Here is a 10,310-nt window from a genome sequence, read left to right on the forward strand (position 1 = left end):
AAGGATGTAGGGAGGAAGGCTCCTTTCAGGTCCCATCATAACCTGAGCACCAACCCCTCTGCCCCAGGGCATGGCTGCCTGTCCCTGCTGCCCCCAGCCTCGGCCTCTCACAGAATTATCACCACTGAATTATTACCACTGAATTACTGCCCCGTTAAGTGCAACATATCTGCTAAAATTAATCATCTGCAAACAAATCCACACATTCCAGCAAGTGGAATGCTGCTATCATCCCAGCAGATAACCAGCTCAGCACTCTGTGCAGCCCAGGCTGACCTGGGGAGTCCCTGGGTTCCATGTCCCCAGTGCTCCTCAGATTCCCTGCGCTCCCCAGACACTCATCCGTGCGTTGCACACCAGCCTGGATGCTCTGTGGTGGTCACATCCTCAGGCCACGCGTGGGGAGAGCAGAAAGAGGCAGAATTAGTTGTATTTATAATTACTGAAAATGGAATTTGACCAGGACTGCGCCTCCCACAGCAGAAATGCCCCAGGACCATTGGTGGCTGCACAGGGCTGGGTTCTCTGCAGGGCAAGACCTCATTTTATCCTGATCACACCCAGCAGGACTTTGGAATAGCAGCTCCTGCCACAGGCAGCAGGAAACAAAAGGGGACCCATCTGTGCAGGAGGGACACCAGGGCTGGGAAGGGACAGGGAGAGTCCGGTGTAAATCATTCCCTGTGGAAAAACCACCTCACACATGGGTGAGAACTTCACTGGGTTTTGGGAGTGCTGGGGGGACAAAAATCCAACCAGCTGGACTCCAGCCCTGCCAGCATCCCAGTCCAAACCCCAGCAAGTGCAGCAACCAAAAACAAATAAAGCTAATTTTTTTTAACTCATGCAACTGTGAAGAAGCAGAGCTTTATAAATGTAAATATGACAAGAGGTTGATATAAACAACATAAACAGAAGAGAAAGATCTGATCACTGAGGCCCTTTGGGGTGGTTTTGTGTCCCAGTGTGCCCAGAGAGCCTTTCCTGCCTGTGCCAGGGGTCGGTGGCATTCCATGGGCCTGGCACGGACCTTGCTGGGCCCTCCCTGTGCCTGATGCTCCAAGCAGCTCCGAGGATGAGCAGCACCAGCTGGGAGCCAGCTCTGGAATTTCACCTTTTGCCTTTCTCCGGTGGAGCCTCTCTAGGAAAAAATGCCCTTTGCTGCTGGCAAAATTCCCTTTTGGCATGAACGCTCCAGCTAATTAACCCTGCACATTAGCCCTGGAAGTTAATTAGCACCATCTAGGAGGCTGCTGCCCCTCTTTCCATGGTGTAGGATCCCTGTGGATGCTGGAGCTCCGTGTTCCTGGGATTTGCTGTAGTGAAAAATGCGTATTTTATGATTGGTTTTTCACAAATATTCAAATGAATATTATATGCGTTGTGTTAGAAAGTTATGTTATATTAATTCTCCTAAGTAGTGTGTTAAATATATAGGAATATTTACCAATGTGAAAAATGCAATATTGGAATATTTACCAATGTGTATTACACTAATACTATATATGAAAATGATACTGTATGTGAAAAATGTGTATTTTATGATTGGTTTCTCACAAATATTAAAATGAATATTATATGTGTTGTGTTAGAAAGTGATGCTGTGTTAATTCTCTTAAGCAGTGTGTTAAATATAGTTTTAGGTAATAACAAAATATTAAAATAGAAACTGTGCTATATAAGATACTTTTTTACAAGAAAGGACTCGCACTGAGATAGCAACCTCAGGACACCTGAATCTTTCAGGGAAAGAGAATTTATTGCCCCATTATCAGGAGAAATGAACTTCTTTCTGCGTCACCCAGGTAGATGATGCCGTCAGGATTCAGAGGAAGAAGCTGACACTGCCCAGACAGAATCCTGTGTTTGAATGGAATTTATGCATCATGGATGAGATGTATGAATATGCAACAGGCTGTTGTTTTTAAGGGTTAATCCTCTGTTAACGTGGGTCCTTTTTCAGGCTTATTTTGCACACCAAATGTACCCGGACCATTTGTAACTCTTTGTTTCTGTTATCTCATATTGTCCTAATCCAAATTGTCCAGATTATCATTACTCTAATTATATTACCATTTTTATAACCATTTTCTTACTATTAAACTTTTAAAATTTTAAAACCAAGCGATTGGCGTTTTTCACACTGCGACAGAAACCTCTGGAACACCCGTGGGCCACTCCTGCTGCTGTGCCACGTTCCTGTCCCACAGGGCTCTGCTCATATCAGCCTGTCCTGTAAAAAACCCCACTGGCTATGAGTTACTAATGATATTTACAGGATAACTGCTCGGCAATGATTACCTCTGCGGGTCAGATGGCAATGAATCAGCCCCCTTCCCCCGGGCACCCCGGGCAGGGTGTTCCTCTGCAGCGCTGATGATTGATTTCCATACCATGAGCTTTCCTGGCAGGAGCTGCCGATGCCTCGAGCGTGCACAAATATTTCTTTCCAAATGAAATTTAAAATGTAAGTCCTAACTATAAAACAGAGCTGTACATACTAAAATATTCCCAGAGATAACTGCTGTGTCCTAAGTCTGTTTAAAAGTCTGGTAAAAAACTTGTACACAACTGAGGTACCTAAGTGATATTCTCTTTTCAGATTAATTATACTTATTTATATATTTGCATATAAATATATAAATAAGTATATATAAATAAATATATAAATATGTATATATAAATATATATATACTTTATTATTTATATTTTTATATATATAATTATACTTAATATATATAATTAATTATACTTATTTATATATTTGCATATAAGTATATAAATAAGTATATATAAATAAATATATATATAAATATAAATACATATACTTTATTGTTTATATTTATATATAAATAATTATACTTAATATATATAATTAATTATACTTATTTATATATTTGCATAGATATATAAATAAGTATATATAAATAAATATATAAATAAGTATATATAAATATATATTTATTACTTATACTTTATTATTTGTATTTATATATATAAATAATTATACTTAATATATATAATTAATTATACTTATTTATATATTTGCATATAGATATATAAGTATATATAAATAAATATATAAATAAGTATATATAAATATATATACTTTATTATTTATACGTTATGTTTATATTTATATATAAATATATATACTATATTTATATATAAATAATATATAAATAAGTATATATAAATATATATAATATATATTTATGTAATATATTATATAGAATACTTATTAATATATAATATACTTATTAATTATACTTCAGTCTCACCGCCTCTACCAATTGATATCCATAAGTCCTTAGGAAACTTAGAAAATTTAAAAGTAATTTAACACTTTTGGTTCTATTAAAAAAAAAATTACAGTGACAGGAGTTATTTGCACTCGCTATTTTCTGAAAAGCCTGAACATCAAACTTTATGTTGAATTTTATTTCATATCAAACTAAAGGAGAATTTTTTGGAGAATTGAAAGGAGAGTTTAGGAATTTAAAGGAGAATTTTTACCCTGGGAGCGAGCCCAGCCCGCACCGCTGCCTTCCCCACTCCCGTCGCCCCAACCGTGCATTCCCCTCCCGTCTGTCCCTCTGTCCGCTCCCTTTTCCCGTCGTTCTGTCGTTCTGCGGCGCTCGGAGGTGGCAGCACATCCCGGTGACACCAGAGCCACCCTATGGAGGGCTTGACAGCTGGCCTGCAAGCAAAGCTCAGTTAACAGAAGAAATAACAATTGGTGATTTTCAAGTGTATCCATAGCAAAGAAAAAGACAAGGCTGTCAGCAAGGAAACAGATTAGAAAAAATCCATGAGAACTTTTGTAAGCTAGACTCTGTGCATAAGTAGGTGTGTATACGTGCCTTATTAAATTTCTGTAAAAATTTTGCCAATTATATTGATGTTAATTGCTTTGCACCAATGAATATAATAAGTTATTGTGGTGTAGTTAATGACTTAGATCACGCTATGTTAAGAGTATATAAGCTGGAGAACACGCAGAATAAAAAACTTTTTTCTTCTTAGACCCTGATCATGTGTGTGTGTCATGTGTGATAGTGCAGTGACATCATCCCCGTGAACACCTCGCGCCAAGCTGCCCTTGGGGACAACGGGAACACGAGGGATCCATTCCTCCACAGCCAATTACCCCTGCAGATCCCTTCTGAGGCCAATTCCCTTGGGGACATGTCCCTGCTGATGTCCCTGTCCATCTCATCACCTGCAGCACCCTGGCTGGGACCTGGCTCCTGCGCTGTCAGGAGGAGTCCAGGAGCCTGGAGAAGAAAGAGAGGAGATCAGGATCCTGGAGAGGAGATCAGGATCCTAGAGAAGACAGGAGTCCAGGAGCCTGAAGAAGTGATTTCAGGATCCTGGAGAGAAGAGGAGGTCAGGATCCTGGAGAAGAGAGATCAGGATTCTGGATACGAGAGGAGTCCAGGAACCTGGAGAAGAGATCAGGAGCCTGGAGAGGAAAGGAGTCCAGGAGCCTGGACATGAGAGGAGATCAGGATCCTGGAGAAGAGAGATCAGGATCCTGGACATGAGAGGAGTCTGGGAGCCTGGAGAAGAGAGGATTCCAGGACCCTGGAGAAGAGAGATCAGGATCCTGGAAAGGAATCCAGGATCCTGGAGAGGAGATCAGGATCCTGGGGACGAGATCAGGAGCCTGGACATGAGAGGAGATCAGGATCCTAGAGAAAAGAGGAGATCAAGATCCTGGAGAGGAGAGATCAGGATCCTGGAGAAGACATCAGGGTGCTGGCCCCAGCTCTGCACGGTGATGCTGCCACGGGTTGGACACGATGGCAGCACGGGACGGGTCTCATCCCCTGCTCTGAGCTGCCTGCTCCCTGACCTGTCCAGGAGCTTTTCCACTTTCAAACGCTGCCTCTCCCAAACCGCTGGCGGCTCCCACGCCAGGACACCGAGCAGCACCTCCTCAGGGGTGGCTCCGGAGCTGCAGCTCCGGCCCCTCCCTGCCCATCGCTGCTCCCGCCAGGGGCGTCACACGAACTGTCACACACCCCGAGCGCGGCCAGGTGCCTGCCAGGCTGATGGCAGATATCTCCCGCACATCCCCGAGAGCTCCCAGGAGCCGCAATCCCGAGTTTCCCCTCTGTTCCCCGCTGTTCCCATCCCTTTGAACCGGGCAGCGACGGAGGCTCCGCTCCCCGCTGCCCATCGCCAGGGGCATCACACGAACCTGTCACACCCTGAGCGCGGCCAGGTGCCCGCCAGGCTGATGGCAGATAGCGCAGCTCTCGTACATCCCTGAGAGCTCCCACAATCCCGAGTTTCCCCTCTGTTCCCCGCTGCTCCCATCCCTTTGAACCGGGCAGTGACGGAGGCTCCGCTCCCCGCTGCCCAGCGCTCCCCGCCGGGGTCGGCCGCGGGCACAAAGCGCCCCATTGTCCATCCCGGGAGCTCAAAGGCCGGGCAGACGCTGCCCACAGCCCCCACCAAAGCATCTCCCGCTGCCCCCCGCCCGTGTTAGCCGAGGGAGGTGAATATGGGTTATTGTCACCCAGAGCACCGAGGGAGCCGCGCAGGGGATCAAACAAGCCAGGCCGGAGAGGAAGGGGTGGGGTGAGGGGGGACATCCAAAAAAGCTCTTCTGCCTCTTCAGATCTCCCCTTATCTCCCCTGGCTATCTCCTGAGCTTAGCCTGGGTGTACCTGCTCGCAATTACCTCCTCAAGCCAATCAGGCGCCGAGCACAGCCCTCGGTCCCCTTGACTGAGGTGATTTATAAATGACTCACGGGCTGCTTTGAGCGCAGACCTCTGCTCGGCTCCTGCGGCACCTCTCCTGCCACATCTGCGCCATCGGCCGCCCTCCCGAGGCGCAGGTAACGCCAACAATCGGGCTCTTTGTCTGGGTGGGCGTGGGGGATTTACACTCCGCTTGCACAGCCACTGGGTGTGAGAAGCACTCTTTGGAGAACTGGTACTTCTATTTTTTTCTCTTTTTTTTTCCTTTCCTTTTTCCCCCCTTCTCTTTTCCTCCCTTCTTTCGCCAAGGGGATTTACAGCAGCAGATTTACTCAGGAATTAGCAACACCAACCATCCAGCAGCTTGATTTATTATGAAGAGAGAGTCTGGAAGAGCCAAATATGTGAATTAATTATTGCTAGAATAAATCCTGCCACCTTATCCTGCTGAGATGTGTGGAGGGATTTGTCTGATATAGGACAGGCAACACTGATGAGAAACGTTCACTTTCTGCGCCCTTGTTGTGACCAGAACTTTCTGTGCATGAGACTGTGGGAAGTGAGGATGCTGCAGCCCAAATTGGGTGTTGTACATCCCGGGATAGAGGGGAGGGATGTGGAGCCCCGAGCCTGCAGGCAGGGCTTGGGAAGCACAGGGATCAGCCCAGGAAAGGGGATTTGGCTGCACAGGGCATCCTGTGCTCACAGCCAGGTTAGGAGGGAATCATAAAGCTGGGAATGAGGAGTGCTCCCAGACTGAGACCTGTCACACTGACAGGTGTGACCCCTGCAGGGGCTCCAGCTCCTCCCAGTGCCCTTCCAAGGGATGTTTAGCTCCACTTTGGGCAGGATCTTGTATATAAACAAGAGGAGATATCCCCTCAGTCTTGCCCCATGGTGGAAAACTGCAGCTCCCACAGCCGGGATGCTTTCTGCTCTGCCCTGATTAAATTTGTCCACACCTTATTTGTAAGCAGGCTGGAACCTGGAGCTGGGGACTGTCCTCCTTTCCCTCAGAGATAAGTCCCTGCAGTGACATTTGTCCTGGTCACGCCGTGTTTCTGCCCCGGCTCAGAGATTCCCAGCACAGAAATTCTGTCCCATCCTCCATCTCCAGGACAGGACAGACAGGCTGACCCCAGGGGTGTTTTTCCTTCTCCCAGAGTGGATCCACAGGGGAGGGAGCATGTGGAGGAGTGAGCTCTCAGCAGGCATCCCAGATCAGTGCTGGCAGGAGCTGCGGGAACGCTGCAAACTTTGTAATTCCTTCAGATTTGTGTTGCCCACCTGCTCTTCAAGGGTCTGCGTCAGAAACAGGCGAAGAACAGAGACTGTGGCACTGAGGGACAACAAAGTCTCACTTCTCCGTCCTCTAAATGTCCTTTGCAGTTCACTCCTGCCCACCCCAGCTGCCTTTTGCACGGGAAGGGGATGGAAACAGCACTTCCAGGGATTGGGCTGAGAGGCTGTTGGGGTCAGGCACTGCTCTGCCACACTCACCAAGGTGGGGACAGCAGGGCAGGGAAGCTTTTGGGATGCCCAGACAGACACACAGACTTTGGGATGGACACCCCAAAGCAGCACCCCAGGCCATGTGCTCAATGCCTGACCCCAGCCCAGCCCTTCCTCCCAGAGCCACGGAGCTGGTGTGACTCTGACAGCAACCAAGAGCTGGGGTGGGGTTGGAACAAGTGGGCAAAACAAAAAAATCCCAGGGAAAGTGGGTCCAACCTGGGCTTTGCTGCCCTGCTGTCAGTGCCCACACTTTGCTCCCTGACAGCAAAGCACAGGAGCCGAGCTCCTGTGTATAAACATGTCTCTTAATAAACACCCTGCGAGACAAACACCTTGGCTTCACCCTCAGGAGCTGGCAGATGCCTGCAGATTTGATCATTCTGGTTACCAGGCACAGAGCTAGTTTGGTCAGAAACTCGTGTGAAGTGGGACATCAAACATTGGCACCGGCCCAGCAGCGGCAGCACAAGAGCTCTGCCCGCTGCCTGAGCTGGGCTGGGTCACTCCCAACCAGAAAAGGACCATCTGCCCATGGAAATCACCTTGGAACACTCCAATTATTGCATCTGAAAGGAAAGAAAGCGTTGGTGGAATGCCTGCTGTTCCGTGGTGAAGGTGCAGGAGTGGGGAATGGGCTGGGGGATGCTGGGGGGCACTGGGGTGGGAGGTGGGAGCTGGAGGGAAGCAGAGATGTCTCCTCCTGGCCCTGCTCTGTGGCACGGGACCCATTCCCTGCCTGCCCAAGATCCATCAGAGCCCTTTAGCACCTCCTTGCACCCCCTTCCCCCTCTGGCTCTTCTTCCACCCACAGCCATCGCTGTGGTTCCTCCTGGAAAATGGGCTGGAACAGCAAAGTTTTGACTAAACTTTATGGATTCTGGCATTCTGCCTTTTCTGAGGCATGGATGTTTTTCATAACTGATTTATATGCTCTCCTGGTGTTTTGCTCTTCTATTTCTAATGGGTAAAGGTTAAGAAAAGGTTAAACCCCAGTGTGTGCCCAGTGCATGGCATCAACCCCCTGAATACAACCCCTGCTTCTTCCCCCTCCCCAGATTACTGGGAACGATTTTTTTTCCCCAAAATACTCATGCCAGAATTGTGGGACTGTAGATCACTGCCAGATTTTCTTCCTGAATCAGTTCTGTTGTAGGTGAAGCCTGTGCCATTCAGAGCCAAAGGTAAAACAGAACTAAATCAACCAAATTCTAAGTGTGAAAAAGAATTTGTGCCCAGGTGGCCCAGCTGCAGACCCTGGGGTCCCTGGGTGGCCAGTTCCTGGTGAGGTCCATCAGTTGGACTGGGTTCTGGCAGGTTCCCAGTGCCAGGAGGTTGCAGGGAGTGACCAGGGAGTGCAGGGGTGGATCTGCCAGTGCCCATGGCAGAGGTGAATTGTACAACATCTCCTGAAACACCTGAGCTGAGTGAGTGCCAGCAGGAGCCTCCTCCTCCTCGGGCACAGGGGAGCTGGTGTGGGGGAGAGTTCAGTCAGGGGGAGCACCTGGCGCTGCAGAGCCTGGCACTGGCACATCTGGCACTGGCACAGCTGGAACTGCCACAGCTGGCACTGCCACATCTGGCACCAAAAGCACAACCCCTGTGCCAGGCAAGTCTCAGGGAGGAGCTGAGGCTTCCCCTGCTGACCCTGCAGGGCCTGGGGGCCCGTTCACCGTGCTGCCCCAGGGCTCCTGTGGCACCTGAAGGCTCCAGACCAGGGCCATGGGAGTCAAGACCTTGTCCTGGTGTTGCAACCAAACCCTTGCACCTGTGCCTGTGTTCTGCTGGTCTGGGCGACAGGGGGGAGCTGCTTTTATGGCCCTTTCTTGGGCAATGAGGCCGGGAGGGGGTGTTTTGGATGGAGATTCACACGGGCTTGGGAAGAGGTTGGACCTCTGAACCCAGTCCTGAAGCAAACAGCACAGAGGGCTGGGTGTGCCTCGTGCAAGGAGAGGGGGGATGGAGAGGGGGCAGGCAAAGGAGGAAGTGTTATTTCAGAGCACTGATCTTTAAGAAGCAGCTGGTTGAATGGGACATTTGTCCATGTCCAGCACTGGGGTCAGTTTGGGCCCTTGTGTCACGCCTAAGGCAGGGATCAGATGGATCTCTCACCAAATTTTGACTCATTCCTTGGCCTGGAGCTGCTGCTCTGTGCCTACGTCAGTGCAGCAAAGTGGCTTTGTGCCAGTGGCTCCTATCAACACCAGCCAGGAACCTCAATGTGACTTTCCTCTTCCCAAGCACAGCTATCACCAGCACGGGGCAGCAGATAAGAGTTCAGTGAGTGTGTTTGCAGAATGAACTCTGCGAGAAAAGGTCTGTGCCTGGCATGCACAGCCTGGCCCGGGCCTGGCAGGGCTGGGATCGGCCAGGTCTGGACCGAGGGGACACCCATGTCATGTTGGGACAGTGTTGGTCACCCACATCACGTTGCTGGAGCAGCTCGGCTCTCATGTGTTGTTTGCTCTGATATCACGTCCCATTTGTGTACTCAATGAGGTCAAATCTTACATTTCTGAGCATCACTCCCTGCAGGGATGGGCAGCCTGAACACTTGCGAGCTCTTGGAGCTCTTCTCCCAGCCCTTGTCCTTTATTTCCACGCTCAAACTGGATGAGAGATCTTGAAAAACCTGGTCCCTGCAATGCACAGCTGTCTGGCACTCCGCTCTCCCCTCCACACTCATGGAATTGCTCCAGGGTCCTGCCCCAGCTGCAGGGTTTAAACCAGCTCTGCAGCTTGCCTTGGGCTCATCCCAGCAGCACCAGGCCCAGCTGGATTTGCCTTTTGTTCAAGGAGCAGCCACGCAGCTCCTCGTGCTCTTTACTGCCCAAATCTCTGAGGTTTCAGCTGCTGTTTGATCTGGGCAAGGCTGCGATAAGCCAAGTCAAGAACTTGACTCTGTCCGGGACGCTGACATCACGAGCCTGTTTGTTTAAGATGGAATTTAATCATGGGGATATTTTCCCCTCTGTACCTGCTCTGTTGATTATTTTTTCCTGATTGCCAACACTTTCACTCAGCGGGGGAATTTCATTAAAGAGCTGGGATTTAATTGGCTGCTTGGGTCTGTCTGGTGGCAGAA

This window comes from Camarhynchus parvulus, chromosome 26, assembly GCF_901933205.1.
Source record: "Camarhynchus parvulus chromosome 26, STF_HiC, whole genome shotgun sequence".
Taxonomy (NCBI): Eukaryota; Metazoa; Chordata; class Aves; order Passeriformes; family Thraupidae; genus Camarhynchus; species Camarhynchus parvulus.